Source organism: Eleutherodactylus coqui, chromosome 1 (genome assembly GCF_035609145.1).
Source record: "Eleutherodactylus coqui strain aEleCoq1 chromosome 1, aEleCoq1.hap1, whole genome shotgun sequence".
Lineage (NCBI taxonomy): Eukaryota > Metazoa > Chordata > Amphibia > Anura > Eleutherodactylidae > Eleutherodactylus > Eleutherodactylus coqui.
Window position 1 is genome coordinate 89,467,132 of NC_089837.1, and position 17,018 is coordinate 89,484,149.

General features: G+C 50.8%; 1 protein-coding gene across 3 annotated transcripts in view; it reads left to right on the top strand.

Annotated features, from left to right (window-relative positions):
• The first annotated feature begins 990 nt into the window (after nucleotides 1-990).
• The window catches only part of LOC136622252 (alpha-1,4-N-acetylglucosaminyltransferase-like), a 41,562-nt gene continuing 25,534 nt past the window's right edge, over nucleotides 991-17,018 (top strand). For 2 of the 3 annotated variants that reach the window (XM_066598082.1, XM_066598084.1), the window contains exon 1: nucleotides 991-1,049. The gene's annotated coding sequence lies outside the window, so the exon portion shown is untranslated. Of the gene's footprint in view, nucleotides 1,058-17,018 lie in introns of all 3 variants that reach the window. The other variant, XM_066598083.1, reaches the window with a different exon arrangement.

A 17,018-nucleotide genomic window follows, 5' to 3' on the forward strand; every position in this document is an offset into this window, starting at 1 on the left:
GCAGACTGCAGTTAGGAATTTCACTGTGTAGGCTTGTCATAGATTAGATGGTTGGGTGGTAGCCTTAACTGTCGCTGCACCTCCACCAGACAAAATGCAACCAGGTGTGAATGCCGAATGTGTGAGCACAGTTTCCTGGTAGAGATGAGCGAACGTACTCATTACGAGTACTTACGCACCCGAGCACCGCCATTTTCGAGTACAGCAGTACTCGCGCGTAAAGATTCGGGGGGCGCCGTGGCAGCACGGGGGGTAGCAGTGGGGAGTGGGGGGGAGAGGGAGAGAGAGAGGGCTCCCCCCCGTTCCCCGCTGCTCCCCCCCGCACCGCCGCGCCTCTCCCCGCCCCCCGGCGCCCCCCGAATCTTTACGCCCGAGTACTGAAGTACTCGAAATTGGCTGTACTCGGGTGCGTAAGTACTCATTACGAGTACGTTCGCTCATCTCTATTTCCTGTCCTTTTCCAGCAGTGGATGTAAATCTGGCTAATTGTTTAGGGAGTGCTGCACTACCAGGTTTACCACATGGGCCAGGCAAGGAATGTGTGTGATATTGCCAAGGCAAAGAGCTGCCAGCAGGTTGGCCCTACTGCCACACACGAACTTGCCTGGCTTCGGATTGTGCAGGGTCATCTATGTGTCAACCCGGGCCTACAGAGGGGTCAACAGCCTTTTTGGCCATGTTGCTGTGCTCTCCTAGACATATAAGTTTTAGGAAAGTATTTTGGTGTGTACCATCTGCTGCACAACTGTATGGAGGCTGAATTTTGTCACATGTGGACATCTGTGCCCAGGAGCAGAATGACCATGTATTGTATGTGCTAATGGCTCCTTTGACTGTACCCTGTGCCGGCCAATGTGATTCATTATAGACAGGGCTAACTGCTTCTATTCACTCCTCATACACAGAACAGCAGAGGGTGTGTCTCCAATGGCACTAAGAGGAGGAGGCAGAGCAAAGGTAATTCTCAGTGAGGCTGAAATTGAGTCATAATACTGATTGCTGTCCTGCTCCATCTATCAGCTCTGCAGGTCCTGTTACCGGCCAAGCAGGTACTCCAGTAATTGTTCCCAGTATTTTGTATAGAGGTGTCTGGTCTCAGCACCGACTCCAGTAGGAGGGAGCATTTAGCATCATAGTGGAGTAGGAGGGTGAGGTCTGTAGAGTGTCTGTAGGGTGAGCACACACTGGGACTGTCTATCTGTCTTCTATCTAGTATCTACTGTATCTTTGTCAGGCTGGGTTCTCTCTTTCACTGGAAACATATATAGCCATAGAGTTTAATGTGTCAAATGGAGACCACTTTGGTCTCTGTTTGACCAGGTTTTCTTTCCTTTCCATCACTTTGCGTGGACAGCATACTTTAGTTGACGGTGCTTTTCTGTCCAGGAATGATCAGAAGTCTGGTCAAACGAAGACCAAAGTGGTCTCCCTTTGACACATTAAAGTCTATGGTCAGTAGATTCAGTGGGATCTGTTGGGAGCCATTCATGTCAGTGATGTGGCAGACACTACTGTGATGTTTGTTGTTCGCCTCTTATGATGGAAACTCTAGGAATAGAAATTTAGGCACAAATGTTAAAGTGTTGACATTGCTGCAGAACTACATATCACCATTTGCCACTTTAAACACACCTACAACATGAAGCCACATTTGGATGTCTTCCAGAAACAAATGTATCCATTTAAGAATATCTGTCCACATTAACAACAAACCATGTATAATATAGGCATGTGTTCTGTGTAGAGATGAGCGAGCACACTCATCCGAGCTTGATGCTCATTCGAGCATTAGGGTACTCGAGTTGCTCGTTACTCAAGACGAACACCACGTGGTACTCAAGTCAATTGCATTTCCTTCCCCGCATGTTTAGCGCCATTTTCTAGCCAATAAACATGCGGGGAAGGCATTACCACTTCCTGCTGTGACGTGCCAGCCCTATCTCACCCCACAGTAGTGAGTGGCTGGGCCAATCAGGTGACCGCTTAGTACTTAAACTGGTCCCGCCCGTGACTCGCCTCAGACGCATGCTGGAAGAGTTTAGAGAAAGTGTTAGAGTAGGATCCAGTCTTCAAGAACCCCAACGGTTCTTCTTAGGGCTACTCAATCTTCATAGTATGCATTACTGTTGTGGCTGGCTGGGAGCAGTAGTGCGCCAATTTTTTTTTTAAGCATCTCGGGCTGTGGAGGCCATCAGCTATAGCGTTCTCAGTCTGCAGCGTATTATGCAGAGTTTAGGGAAAGAGTTGCTTATATAGGGATAGTGTTAGTGTAGGATCCAGTCTTCAAGAACCCAAACGGTCCTGCTTAGGGCTACATTTGACCGTGTGCATTATAGTTATGGCTGGCTGGGAGCAGTAGTGCATCAATTTTTGTATTACCCATCTAGGCCTGTTCCCAGCCTTTCAGTAATAGCATTCTCAGTCTGCAGTGCCATACAACCAGCTCTCACCGTGAAATTGCTCTGTAATATTTCCTAGCCTACTGCAAACAAATTCAGTTATACCGTCCTGTGTCTGCAGTGCATTAGACAGAGGTCTCACCGCTAAATAGTAATGTCATATTTCCTAGTCCACTGCAAAGTATTTCAGCTCTGCCGCTGTGCAGAGCGTCTCACAATACCCTTTCCTTGGTGGGGTTGAGATAGCTGCAGCTACCAGCACTATCCACTGGCTTTAGAGTCTTCTCCCACTCCACACAGCTCTATTATCTACAAGTCTCTGTGAGCGGTAAATTACCCCAAGGTATCAGCGCAAGACAGCGGGTTAATTTTTTCAAGTCACAGCATAGAGCCTCCTCTAGCTACAAGTCTCGTGTGCGGTGAATTAAGCCACAGTTGTCAGTGCTGCACAGTGGGGTAATTTATTTGGGCCCTGCTCTATTCTTAATCCACCATGATGAGGAGTAGGGGTAAGGGTCGAGGACATGGACGCGGACGTCCAAGTGAGGGTGTGGGCACAGGCCGAGTTCCTGGGCATGGTGGAGAGAGGCAACTTTCTGGGGTCCCCAGCTTCATATCACAATTTACGGGTCCGCGTGGTAGACCTTTATTACAAACAGAGCAGTGTGAGAAGGTTCTGTCGTGGATGGCAGAAAATGCGTCCAGCAATGTATCGACCACTCAGTCTTCTACGCAGTCCACTACTCACGGCCTAGGGACTGCAACTCTGAATCCTCTGGCTGCTGCTCCTCCTTCCTCCCAGCCTCCTCACTCCATGAAAATGACATATTCTGAGCAGGCAGACTCCCAGGAACTGTTCTCGGGTCCCTGCCATGAGTAGGAAAAAATGGTTCCTCTCTCACCTGAGGAGTTTGTCGTGACCGATGCCCAACCTTTGGAAAGTTTCCGGAGTCCGGGTGATGAGGCTGGGGACTTCCGGCAACTGTCTCAAGAGCTTTTTGTGGGTGAGGATGATGAGACACAGTTAACTGTCAGTGAGGTAGAAGTAAGGGGCAGTAAGTCCGAGGGAGGAGCGCAAAGAGGATTCGGAGGAAGAGCTGCTGGACGATGAGGTGACTGACCGCACCTGGTTTGCTAAGTCTACTGAGGACAGGGCTGCAGAGGGGGAGGCAAGTGCAGCAGCAGGACAGGTTGGAAGAGGCGGTGGAGTGTCCAGGGGTAGAGGCAGGGCCAGAGCGAAGAATCCCCCAACTGTTTCCCAAAGAACCCCCTCGTGGCAAGCCTCCATGCAGAGGTCTGGGTGTTCAAAGGTCTGGATGTTTTTTAGTGAGAGAGCGGACGACCGACAAACAGTCGTGTGCAACCTGTGTCACACCAAGATCAGCCGGGGAGCCACCACTACCAGCCTCACCACCACCAGCATGCGCAGGCATATGATGGCCAAGCACCCCACAAGGTGGGACGAAGGAAATTCACCGCCTTCGGGTCACACCCCCTCACAGGACACAGGCATGAATACCTCCCGGCCTGCTCCCACACCCTCACCTCCACCGTCCTCCACTCCATCCAGCAATGTCTCTCAGCACAGCGTTCAGCTGTCGCTAACACAAGCGTTGGAGTGCAAGCGCAAATACGCCGCCACCCACCCGCACACACAAGCATAAAATGTGCACATTGCCAAATTAATCAGCCTGGAAATGCTGCCGTACAGGCTTGTGGAAACGGAGGCTTTCAAAAACATGATGGCGGCGGCAGTCCCGCTGTTACCATGCAGGGCGGCGCTGGGTCCCGCGGCCGGCGCGCGCCGCTTCGAGCTCGGCTTCGGCGTCCCGGAGCTGTGCTGTCAGGGATCTCCCGGCGGCGTGGAGCAGCCAGCGTGCAGCAGCGTGGAGCAGCCAGCGTGCTGCGGCGTGGGCGTGTCCGCCCGTAGGGTGCCGCCCGCTCTCATCCACCTCCCTTATGCAACAGTGGGAGAGTCGGCTCCTCCCACTCTCCGCCCCGGGGCGGAGGCTTTTAGTTAAAAGACTGGCAGTGACCTGAACTCACTGCCAGTTATTGGTTCTGCTAGCCTCTAGTCAGGTCTATTCTAGTCTGTCCTAGTTGCTTGTCAGTATCCTTCGTTTGCCTGTGAGCTTCACCTCCAGCCTTGATTCACCTAGTAGTTTTGTTGGTCTGTTACACCTGCCTCTTCTGTCGGCACTCTGTCCCCTGTTAGTAGTTCCATCCAGGTAGTTGCCAGGTCCCTAGCCAGCGCAGGGACTGCCGCCCAGTTGTCCGCCTGGGGTTAGCCAGGGCCGAGGCAAGTAGGCAGGGACAGTGGGGTGCAGGAGATCAGGGCACCCCAACTGGCGCTCGGGGGGCAGAGTGCCGTAACATAATAACTGGCCCTTTAAAACCGTTTTTGTCATGGAGGCGATCAGTTCCCTCGCGAACCAGCTGCAGGCCCTGGTGCCTGTGATCCAGGATTTATCCGCCCGCATGGTGGCCCAGGAGCAGCGGGGGGTGTCGCAGGGGTCGGACGCCTCAACCAGCCCCGAACCCAAGTGCCCTCTTCCCGAGGTGTTTTCTGGGGAGAGGAACAAGTTTTTTTGTTTTCCGACAGGCGTGTCGCCTGTTTTTTCGCATGCGTCCCCGTTCTTCTGGGTCGGAGGCTCAGAGGGTCGGGCTGACAATGTCCCTGCTGCGGGGCTCGGCACAGACATGGGCTTTCTCCATCCTCGAGGGTTCCTCCTGCCTGCAGTCCGTAGACTCCTTTTTTCAGGAACTCGGGGGTATCTTCGACGAACCGGACCGAGCGGGGTTGGCGGTTTCACGGTTGTTGGCGCTGCGGCAGGGGTTGTCGTGTGTGGAGGATTATTGCTCCAACTTCAGACGCTATGCGGGGGATACGACATGGAACGATAGCGCGCTGAAGGACGTTTTTCTGCAGAGCCTCTCGGACGCAGTTAAAGACCTGTTAATTTCCCATCCCGTTCCCGGGTCCTTAAGGGAGGCTATGGAGCTAGCGGTGAGAGCAGATAGGAGGCTCAGGTCTAGGAAGCAGGACAGGCAGACCCGTAGAGTCAGGGAGGTCAGTGGCCCTGGTCCCTCCTCCTCCTTACCAGTCTCTGCGCCCGAGCCGATGGAGGTGGACCCGCTGGACCCCAAAGAGCGACGCCGGATCCGTTTGTTGCATCGTCTCTGCCTCTACTGCGGGAAAGCTGGACATCGGGTGATAACCTGCCCACTGAGGTCTCAACGCCCGCAGCCGGAACCGGCGGAAAACTCCGAGTCCTAGGCGATTGCAGGGAGGATCGCCTAGGACTTCAGGTACTTCCTAAACTTTTGGTACCGTGTCATGTTAGATTCTGGGATTTTTCCCGATCAGGGCGGGCGTTTATTGATTCCGGAGCAGCCGCTAACTTGATAAGTCTGGGTTTTGTCCGTTCTCTGATGGCGGAATTTGTGGCGTTGAAGACGCCAATTCATTTTACCAGCATTGATGCCACCCCTCTCTCTACAGGCTTGGTACGATGGAGGACCCCAAGATTACAGTTCACGGTGGGGGTCCTCCACTCGGAAGAACTGTCTTTCTTGGTTATGGAAAAAATGTCGGTTGATGTGGTGCTTGGTATGCCCTGGTTGGCACTGCACAACCCCCAATTTGATTGGTCCACCCGGGAATTGACTCATTGGGGGTCATCGTGTCACAATCACCTGTCTACCATAGCTGTGTGCTCCGCAGATACGGTGCTCATTCCGGAGTATTTGTCAGACTTTCAGGATGTGTTCTCCAAACGACTGTCTAAGGCTCTGCCCCCTCATAGGGAGTGGGACTGTGGTATCGACCTGATTCCCGACGGTCCCATCCCTAAGGGAGCCATTTTCAATCTGTCCGGTCGTGAGCACGAAGCCCTCAAGTCCTATGTCTCGGAAGCTCTGGCCAACCGACATATCCGGCCGTCCAGGTCCCCTGCCGGGGCAGGTCTCTTCTTTGTAGAGAAGAAGGACGGGACACTAAGGCCTTGTGTGGATTATCGGGCCTTGAATAAAATCACTGTGAAGAACCAGTGCTCCTTGCCCCTAATTCCTGACTTGTTGAATCAGGTGGTAGGGGCTCACTGGTTCTCCAAACTGGACTTAAGGGGGGCTTACAATTTAATTCGCATCAGAGAGGGAGATGAATGGAAGACAGCGTTCAATACCCCGTTAGGACATTTTGAATGACTGGTCATGCCTTTTGGACTCTGTAATGCCCCCGCTGTGTTTCAGGGTTTTATGAACGCAGTCTTCCACGACTTCCTGGGGGTATTTCTGGTCATTTATCTGGACGACATCCTGGTGTACTCGCCTGACTGGGATTCACATGTGCGGCACCTGAGGTTAGTCCTGACCCGTTTGCGCGAGTATCAACTTTTTGTCAAATTAGAGAAATGTACATTTGGCTCTAAACAAGTATCCTTCCTTGGTTATGTAATTTCCCCCACAGAGATTCAGATGGAGTCTGATAAAGTAGCAGCAATCTCCCAATGGGTCAGACCCGACAACCTCAAGGCTCTCCAGCGGTTCTTAGGTTTTGCAAATTTCTACCGCAAATTCATTAGAAATTACTCAGTTATTGCTCAACCTCTGACCGACTTGACTAAGAAGGGGGCTGACTTGGGTAAGTGGTCGCCTGCAGCCCTTGAGGCCTTTAGCCGTCTAAAAAAGGCATTCACGACTGCCCCGGTGCTAATACAGCCGGACGCACTACTACCCTTTTTTATTGAGGTAGACGCGTCGGAAGTGGGGACAGGAGCAGTATTGTCGCAGGAAGTCAGTGGGAGGTCTGGCTATAGCCCATGTGCGTTCTTTTCGCGAAAGTTCAATTCAGCAGAGCGCAACTACGACGTGGGTAACCGTGAATTGTTGGCTATCAAATGGGCTCTGGAAGAGTGGCGACACCATCTTGAGGGTGCTAGACACCCAATTACCGTATATACTGATCACAAGAATCTGGTATATCTCGCCAATGCGAAAAGACTCACTGCTCGTCAAGCCAGGTGGGCGTTGTTCTTCGCCAGGTTTAACGTCGTCGTGACATATATCCCCGGAGAGAAGAACGTGAAGGCGGACGCCCTGTCACGGAGTTTCGGGGTACCAGACAGTGGGACCATGACTCCCGAGAATATCTTAGCCCCCGGCGTGGTGGTGGCAGTGTTAGAGTCTAACTTCGTCCCTCAACTACAGGATGCTCAGCAGGACGCTCCGTCAGGGGTGCCGGAGGGCAGATGGTTTGTGCCAGAGACCCTACGCCCTAGAGTCATGGATGAGTCCCACTCGTCGGCTCTCGCCGGGCATCCAGGGTTCCAGGGGACCCTGGAGCTTTGCTCCCGATACTTCTGGTGGCCAGGCATGTCTCAGGAGATCCGCAACTTTGTGAGGGGTTGCTCGGTCTGTGCTCGCAATAAGAGTCAGCGGCGTCCTCCGGAGGGTCCCCTGAGACCACTACCGGTTCCTTCCAGTCCCTGGTCTCACCTATCAGTAGATTTCATCACTGACCTACCAGAATCCCAGAAGTGCACCACTATCTTAGTGGTGGTCGACCGGTTCTCAAAGATGGCACATTTTGTGGCGTTAAAAAAGCTACCCTCGGCAAAAGAATTTGCCACGATTTTCGTAAAGGAAATAATTCGCCTACATGGGGTTCCCCAAAATATTGTATCTGATCGCGGGGTTCAGTTTGTGTCGCAGTTTTGGCGTGCCTTCTGCAGAAACCTGGGAACGTCGCTTTCCTTCTCGTCAGCGTTCCACCCGCAGACTAATGGTCAGACTGAGCGGAAGAACCAAGACTTAGTGCAATATTTACGGTTGTTTGCCAGCGAAAAGGCTTACCAGTGGGCAGAGTTCCTGCCGTTGGTAGAGTTTGCACTAAACAACCGCCTTTGTTCTTCTACTGGGGTGTCTCCATTTTTTAGTGTATACGGTCAGCATCCTCGCTTCCTTACAGCAATCCCTACTCCGTCGCTCTGTCCGGCAGCGGATGACGCCACAGATACGCTTCGGGGAGTATGGAAAGAGGTGCAGAGAAACTTGGAGGCAGCGGGGGCCCGTATGCAGTTGCGCAGTGGGAAGAGTCTGTCTGTGTCTGAACCTTACAGGGTGGGACAGAAGGTATACCTGTCTTCTAAAAATCTCAAATTGCGGGTCCCGTCCTTGAAGCTGGCGCCACGTTATGTGGGGCCGTTTGCCATCACACGTGTGGTGAACCCACTCGCCTACGAGCTGGGGTTGCCAGCCACATGGAGGGTTCACAGGGTATTCCATAAGTCGCTGCTGAAACCTTTTGTCCCTTCGGTGATACCCACCTCCGGTCCCCCTCCGCCCACCCTGGTCCGGGATGAAGTCGAATACGAGGTCCAGGAGATACTGGACTCTCGTCGGTGTCGAGGAATCCTACAATACTTGGTGGCCTGGAAGGGTTTTCCACCAGAAGATCATTCCTGGGTGGCCGCATGTGATGTTCATGCTCCCGTGTTGGTACGGCGGTTCCACCGTCGTTTTCCAGATAAGCCTGGTCGAGTTTCCGGGGGCCCGGAGGTCCCCCGTCAGAGGGGGGGTAATGTTACCATGCAGGGCGGCGCTGGGTCCCGCGGCCGGCGCGCGCCGCTTCGAGCTCGGCTTCGGCGTCCCGGAGCTGTGCTGTCAGGGATCTCCCGGCGGCGTGGAGCAGCCAGCGTGCAGCAGCGTGGAGCAGCCAGCGTGCTGCGGCGTGGGCGTGTCCGCCCGTAGGGTGCCGCCCGCTCTCATCCACCTCCCTTATGCAACAGTGGGAGAGTCGGCTCCTCCCACTCTCCGCCCCGGGGCGGAGGCTTTTAGTTAAAAGACTGGCAGTGACCTGAACTCACTGCCAGTTATTGGTTCTGCTAGCCTCTAGTCAGGTCTATTCTAGTCTGTCCTAGTTGCTTGTCAGTATCCTTCGTTTGCCTGTGAGCTTCACCTCCAGCCTTGATTCACCTAGTAGTTTTGTTGGTCTGTTACACCTGCCTCTTCTGTCGGCACTCTGTCCCCTGTTAGTAGTTCCATCCAGGTAGTTGCCAGGTCCCTAGCCAGCGCAGGGACTGCCGCCCAGTTGTCCGCCTGGGGTTAGCCAGGGCCGAGGCAAGTAGGCAGGGACAGTGGGGTGCAGGAGATCAGGGCACCCCAACTGGCGCTCGGGGGGCAGAGTGCCGTAACACCCGCACTACTCGGTCCCCAGTCGCCACTATTTTTCTCCGTGTGCCGTCCCAGTCCTACACCAGCACGTCTCCCGCAACATAAATTGTGCCCTCACCACGCGGTTACTGGGAAGGTCCACTTAACCACTGACACGTGGACAAGTACTGGCGGGCAGGTCCACTATATCTCCCTGACGGCACATTGGGTGAACTTGGTGGAGGCTGGGACCGAGTCAGAGCCTGTCACCACTCACGTCCTACCCACACCCAGAATAGCGGGTCCTACCTTGGTGCTGTTATCTGCAGCGTTTTATGCCAGCTCCTCCAAACCCTCCCCCTCCTCCACCACCTCTACCTCTCAATTAAGAAGTGTGAGCATGTCGCCAGCAGTCCGTAGCCCTCGAGCTGTTGCACGGTCTGACAGAGCAGACCGACCTCTGGTTTTCGCCGCTGAGCCTCCAACCAGCATGGTCGTGTGTGACAATGGCCATAACCTTGTGGCGGCTCTGCAGCTCGGCAGCCTCACACACGTGCTATGCCTTGCCCACATCTTTAATCTGGTGGTTCACCGGTTTCTGAAAAACTAACCCCACTTGTCTGACCTGCTCGGCAAGGCGCGCCGCAATTTCCGCAAGTCCACCATGGACGCTGCCACCCTGAGGACCCTGCAACGTCGGTTTCAGCTGCTAGAGCACCGACTGCTGTGCGACGTGCCCACATGCTGTAATTCTTCGCTGCACATGTTGGCCAGGCTGTACGAGCAGCGTAGAGCCATAGTGGAATACCAGCTGCAACATGGGCGGCGGAGTGGTAGTCAGCCTCCGCAATTCTTTACTGAGGAATGGGCATGGATGGCAGATATCTGCCAGGTCCTCGGAAACTTTGAGGAGTCTACCCAGATGGTGAGCGGCGATGCGGCAATCATTAGCGTTACCATCCGGCTGCTTTGCCTGCTGAGAAGTTCACTGCAAAGCATAAAGGCCGTCGCTTTGCGGTTGGAACATGAGATGGGGGATGCCACTATGTCGCTTGATAGCCAGACCACCCTCATGTCTATATCTCAGCGCGTTTTGGAGGAGGAGGGGAAAGAGACAGCTGGGCCCACTGGAGAGGGTACCCATGCTGCTTCCCTCTCATCTGTTCAGCCTGTATGGGCTGTAGAGAAGGAGGATCCTGAAAGTCATCTTCCTAGTGAGGACAGCAATGTGTTGCATACTGGGACCCTGGCAAACATGGCTGACTTCATGTTAGGCAGCCTTTCTCGTGACCCTCGCGTTAGACGCCTTCTGGCCAACACGGATTACTGGGTGTACACCCTTCTCGACCCACGGTAAACGGAGAACCTTTCCACTCTCATTCCCGAAGAGGAAAGGGGTACGAGAGTGATGCAATACCACAGGGCCCTAGTGGAAAAAGTGATGCTAAAGTTCCCATCTGACAGCGCTAGTGGCAGAAGATGCAGTTCAGAGGGCCAAGTAGCAGGGGAGGTGCAGGAGATCAGGCAGCATGTTCAGTGCAGGCAGGGGAACACTCTCCAAGGCCTTTGCCAGCTTTATGGCTCCCCAGCAGGACTGCGTCACCACTCCCCAGTCAAGGCTGAGTCAGAGGGAGCACTGTAAAAAGATGGTGAGGGAGTACGTAGTCGATCGTACCACCATCCTCCGTGATGCCTCTGCTCCATACAACTATTGGGTTTCAATGCTGGACACATGGCCCGAACTTGCGCTGTATGCCCTGGAGGCGCTGGCTTGCCCTACCGCTAACGTCTTTTCAGAGAGGGTGTTTAGTGCAGCTGGGGGAATCATCACGGATAAGCGTACCTGCCTGTCAACTGCCAGTGCCGACATGCTTACAGTCATAAAGATAAACAAAGGCTGGATTTCCCCAGACTTCTCTTCTCCAGTGGCGGAAAGCAGCGGAACCTAATGATTCTTTTCGCTGCAACAGGAGAAAACTGCATCCTCTATCACCAGAAAAAAAAAGGGGGAATTAGCTTTGTCACTCACTCTCGGATATTATTACTTCTTCTCCTCCTCCTCCTCCTAAAACAGCAGGTCATCACGCTGAACTGCCAATTTTTCTGCGACCCAAAAGGCTCTGTTTATAAGTTTTTTACAATTTTTCAAAGTTTCAAAAGTATTGATACTTTAACAGAAACCAATTTTTTCACAGGGCTGCCTCCAGGCTCTGTTACAAACTAAGCAACAGCGAGCTGTATCTTTAAAAAATGTTTTCTTGCTACAGAAATGTTACTGGGGTCCGCCTATACTCTTGCTACAGAAATGTTACTGGGGTCAGCCTATGCAGTTTCTACTGAATGGTTTGAGGGGTCCGCCACTATTCTTGCTACAGAAATGTTAATGGGGTCCGCCTATACTTTTGCTACAGAAATGTTACTAGGATCTGCCTATGCTATGGGTGCACAAAGACTTCCCATAGCGGTGTTTTACCGGTCTGGCACAAATACACTGACTGACTAGGGTAGAAATGTGTGCCGCACTTATAAATTGACATGAGTGTGGTGTGGCTATGAAGCGAGCGTGTGGCATGAGGCGAGCTGAACGCTGCGCAGGGCATATTTTGTGTGCGCTGTGGATGCAGGGTCGTGCAGGGGGTTGGACAGCAATGCCAGCATGTAACACAGGAGAAGATGCAGCGGTGTCACCCTCGGGCAATTATTGTCCTTGGTTGCAGGTAGGGTGGTGCTTAGCTAAGGTGTGCCAGTGCGTGTGCCTTGATAATGAGGGTTTGTCCGAAGTAAATTGTTAGGCGGTGACGCCAGACTTTTCCCCCCATTTTGGCTTAAAAGTGGGACCTGGGAGCCTCAGATGCAGCCATGCATGCTGCCCCTGCCATTCCCTATCCGTTGCTGTGGTGTTTCCATGACTTTCTGATGTTTTCTGGTGTTTGATAAGGCATCAGCTATGCAGAGCATCGGTCCCATACAAAAATGCTCGAGTCGCCCATTGACTTCAATGGGGTTCGTTACTCGAAACGAGCTCTCGAGCATTACGAAAAGTTCGACTCGAGGAACGAGCATCCGAGCATTTTGGTGCTCACTCATCTCTAGTTCTGTGCTCAAATGTAATAGGGCAGCTAGTTGCACTGTGTCAATCTTATGTGTAAAGCCATCACTAACTTACTGACTCGTCGCTAATTCTCTAACTTCCCGATGTCGTACAAACTTGAAATTTGCCACAACCATTCTTTAGGTCCTAAATAGGAAAAGTAAAGGGGGTCACAACTTGATTTTTCAATTCTATGTGCAAAAGTAAGTGACCCCCTATGTTATGTAACTAATAACACACTTCTGTGCCACACAAACGTGAAACTTGGCATGATCTTAGTTTAGGTCCTAAATATGAAAAGCAAATTGGTTGCAACTTTATTTTTGAATTCTAAGCTGAAAAGGTAAGTGACCCCCCTTTGTAATGTAACTGATAACACACATCTTTACCGCACAAAACTTGAAATTTGCACAATTTACGTCCTAAATAGGAAAAGTAAAGGGGTCGCAACTTCATTATTCAATTCTAGGCATGAAAAAAAATTGTAAAAATCCACAATATATCAGAAATAGAGATGAGCGAGCGTAGTCGTCCGAGCTTGATGCTCGTTTGAGTATTAGGGTACTCGAGATGCTCGTTACTCGAGGCGAGCACCACACGATGTTAGAGTAGATTCTATTGCCTTCCCTGAAAGTTTTGCGCCATTTTCTGGCCAATAGAAACACAGGGAAGGCATTGCAACTTCCTCCTGTGATGTTCCAGCCCTATCCCACCCCCCTGCAGTGAGTGGCTGGCGAGATCAAGTGACCCCTGAGTATTTAAAGTGGGGCCGCCCGCAGCTCGCCACAGTCACACACTGGGAGAGATCAACAAGGAAGAAGTGGCAGCATCCGTTGAGGGTTTTAAAGTAAAATCAGCAACTTTATTACTCCATATTCAAAGCGGTACAGGCAACGTTTTGACTACAGTTAGTCTTTGTCAAGCCTGCTAGTAAGCCGACCATCCAGATCTTAAATAGTAATGGCAAAGGAAATGGAGGTGGAGCAAATACCACCAATCGAATACAGGAACACGATAAAAGACCAATTAACATATAATTAAAAGTAAAGTGCACTCGCCTGATGCCTCATCCAACCCACGTGTCCAGTCTAAGAAGGCACTGTAATGAACATATATCAGAACAATAAAAAGCACCATAACGTAAATGTTAAGATCACATGTGCCTGTGTAATGCTGTCAAACACGCCGAAAACACCTAATAGAAAGTCACAAGGGATCCCTAAAGGACGTCATGGCTCACAGCGCAATGATGCGATTTGCGCATTCAGGGCGGCAGATCATGTACAGGGTGCGAAGGAGGAGACAAACACCCCCTAGAGCACGTCATCACGTCAAAGCGCGATGACGTAATCATGCATGCGTCCCACACCAATGTCATGCCCCCAGGCTCCAATCACTACTACTGAATGCCATCCATAAGATGGCCACCGAACAAAATTGAACATACAAAGTTCTCAAATCTGCGCCACACCTAATATGGCCGCTAACCTAGGTATACCCATGAATGCAAATGCCACACATAAGATGACTACCCTGTTAAATAGCACAAGCAAAACCGAAGTCATGCCCCCAGGTTCCAATCAGTACTACTGAATGCCATCCATAAGATGGCCACCGGACAAAATTGAACATACAAAGTTCTCAAGTCGACGCCACACCCAATATGGCCGCCAACCTAGATATACCCATGAATGTAAATGCCACACATCATCCGCACAATGTGCGAAAAATAGAGACATGGACATAGTAGACTTATTCTTCAAAAAAACAAATTATAAAAAAAGGAAAAAAAACCCAAAAACCCACATATATGTAGTGCATAAGATAACCGCTGATATAAGCAGTGTATGCACAATATTCACAAGTGATAAAAAATGAACACAGACAGCAGTAGCGTGAACCAGCACATCTAGTATATGTTGGGACCAAGATTTAAAAAAGAACTGTGTATAGAGCATAATATGTAAAAAAAAATACACGCTGTGTATAAACCAACGTAGAAAAAAAATAAAAAGGAGAACCACAAGATCAATACTACAAGAAAAAAAATTCTCTCATAAAAACAAAAGAATATGAAAAAATACCACAAGCATGACCAATGAAGCAAACATATTTTATTCAATAAAAACACATGTGGGGAAAAAAAAAAACATACAAAAAATATTTTTATGGACGAAAAAGAAAAAATTGCATAATAGCGCAAGAAGCCAAACTGGTGACACTGGGTGGGTGGACGAAGCATGAGGTCAGCACCTAAAACAGAAAACACAACACTTGATTAAAAACAAGGAAAAAAGGGAAATAATGGGCTAAAATACAGAAAGAGAAGAGCAGAGGAGAAACAGAAAAGGCCTAGAGAAATGGTGTATAATTATATTCTTGGTTCAAACCGAATGGATGCATAGTATTTAAGGTGTGTATCCACCGGAGCTCCTTTTTTTTGAGTAGAAGTTTCCTGTCACCTCCTCTAGCGAGTGGCGGAACATCATCAATAATTCGATACCGAAATTGACTGATATTATGCTTCATATCCTCAAAGTGCTTGGGGATAGGCAGTTCAAGGCATTTCGTACGAATCGTACTTTTGTGTCTGATAATGCGAGACCTCGCCTCAAGTGTCGTCTCACCGATATATCCAAGCCCACACGGGCAAGTGATCAAATAGATGACATAATTGGAAGTGCACGTATAGCGTTTATGTATCTTAAAACGCTTCCGCGTGTACGGATGATGAAATTTATCCCCTTTAACTAAATTGCCGCAACAAATGCAATTTAGGCAGGGGACGTTGCCTGGTTTTAGGGACACCAGAAGTCGTTGGGAATGATTCTCATTGGGAACCATAGATTTTACCAATCGATCCTTCAGATTGGGAGGCCTTCTAAAGGCCATCATGGGTCTATTACTGAATTCCGGAACACCCTTAATACCCCTGGCAAGGAGGGGCCAATGTCTATTAATGATCAAAGTGCTTGTGCTATTTAACAGAGTAGCCATCTTATGTGTGGCATTTGCATTCATGGGTATACCTAGGTTAGTGGCCATATTAGGTGTGGCGCAGATTTGAGAACTTTGTATGTTCAATTTTGTCTGGTGGCCATCTTACGGATGGCATTCAGTAGTACTGAGCCTGGGGGCATTACATCGGTGTGGGACGCATGCGTGATTACATCATCGCGCTTTGACGTGATGACGTGTGCTAGGGGGTGTTTGTTGTCTCCTCCTTCGCTCCCTGTACATGATCTGCTGCCCTGAATGCCTGATGTAGTGCGCATGCGCAAATCGCGTCATTGCGCTGTGACGCCATGACTTCCTTTAGGGATCCCTTGTGACTATCTATTAGGTGTTTTCGGCGTGTTTGACAGCGTTACACAGGCACATGTGATCTTAACATTTACCTTAGGCTGCATTTAGACGAACGTATATCGGCTCGGTTTTCACGCCGAGCCGATATACGTTTTCCTCGTGTGCAGGGGGGGGGGAGGATGGAAGAGCCAGGAGCAGGAACTGAGCTCCTGCCCCCTCTCTGCCTCCTCTCCGCCCTCTGCACTATTTGCAATGGGGAGAGGCGGGCTGGGGCGGGGCTAAGTTCTGAGAATTAGCCCCGCCCCCGCCTTTCCCTATTGCAAACAATGCAGAGGGGCAGAGAGGGGGCGGGAGCTCAGTTTCTGCTCCTGGCTCTTCCATCCTCCCCCCCCCTGCACACGAGGACAATGTATATCGGCTCGGCGTGAAAACCGATCCGATATACGTTCGTCTGAATGCAGCCCCATGGTGCTTATTATTGTTCTGATATATGTTCATTACAGTGCCTTCTTAGACTGGACACATGTGGGTTGGATGAGGCATCAAGTGAGTGCACTTTGCTTTTAATTATATGTTAATTGGTCTTTTATCGTGTTCCTGTATTCGATTGGTGGTTGGTGGTATTTGCTCCACCTCCATTTCCTTTGCCATTACTATTTAAGATCTGGATGGTCGGCTTACTAGCAGGCTTGACAAAGACTAACTGTAGTCGAAACGTTGCCTGTACCACTTTGAATATGGAGTAATAAAGTTGCTGATTTTACTTTAAAACTCTCAACAGATGCTACCACTTCTTCCTTGTTGATGTCTGACTTGGGGAATGGAGGTCCATAGTCCCTTCAGTGGCTTGGCATACATTGCTGGATACCTCTGCGCTGTTAGTGTATTGCCTGGTGTGCTGCGGGATTCTCTCTTGGATACCACTGGGAGAGATCAGGGACAGTGCTGGTGCTGCTATAGGGAAAGTGTTAGTGTAGGATCCTGTGTACAAGAACCCCAACGGTCCTTCTTAGGGCCACATCTGACCGTGTGCATTACTGTTGTGGCTGCGGGTAGCAGTTTTGCAATTA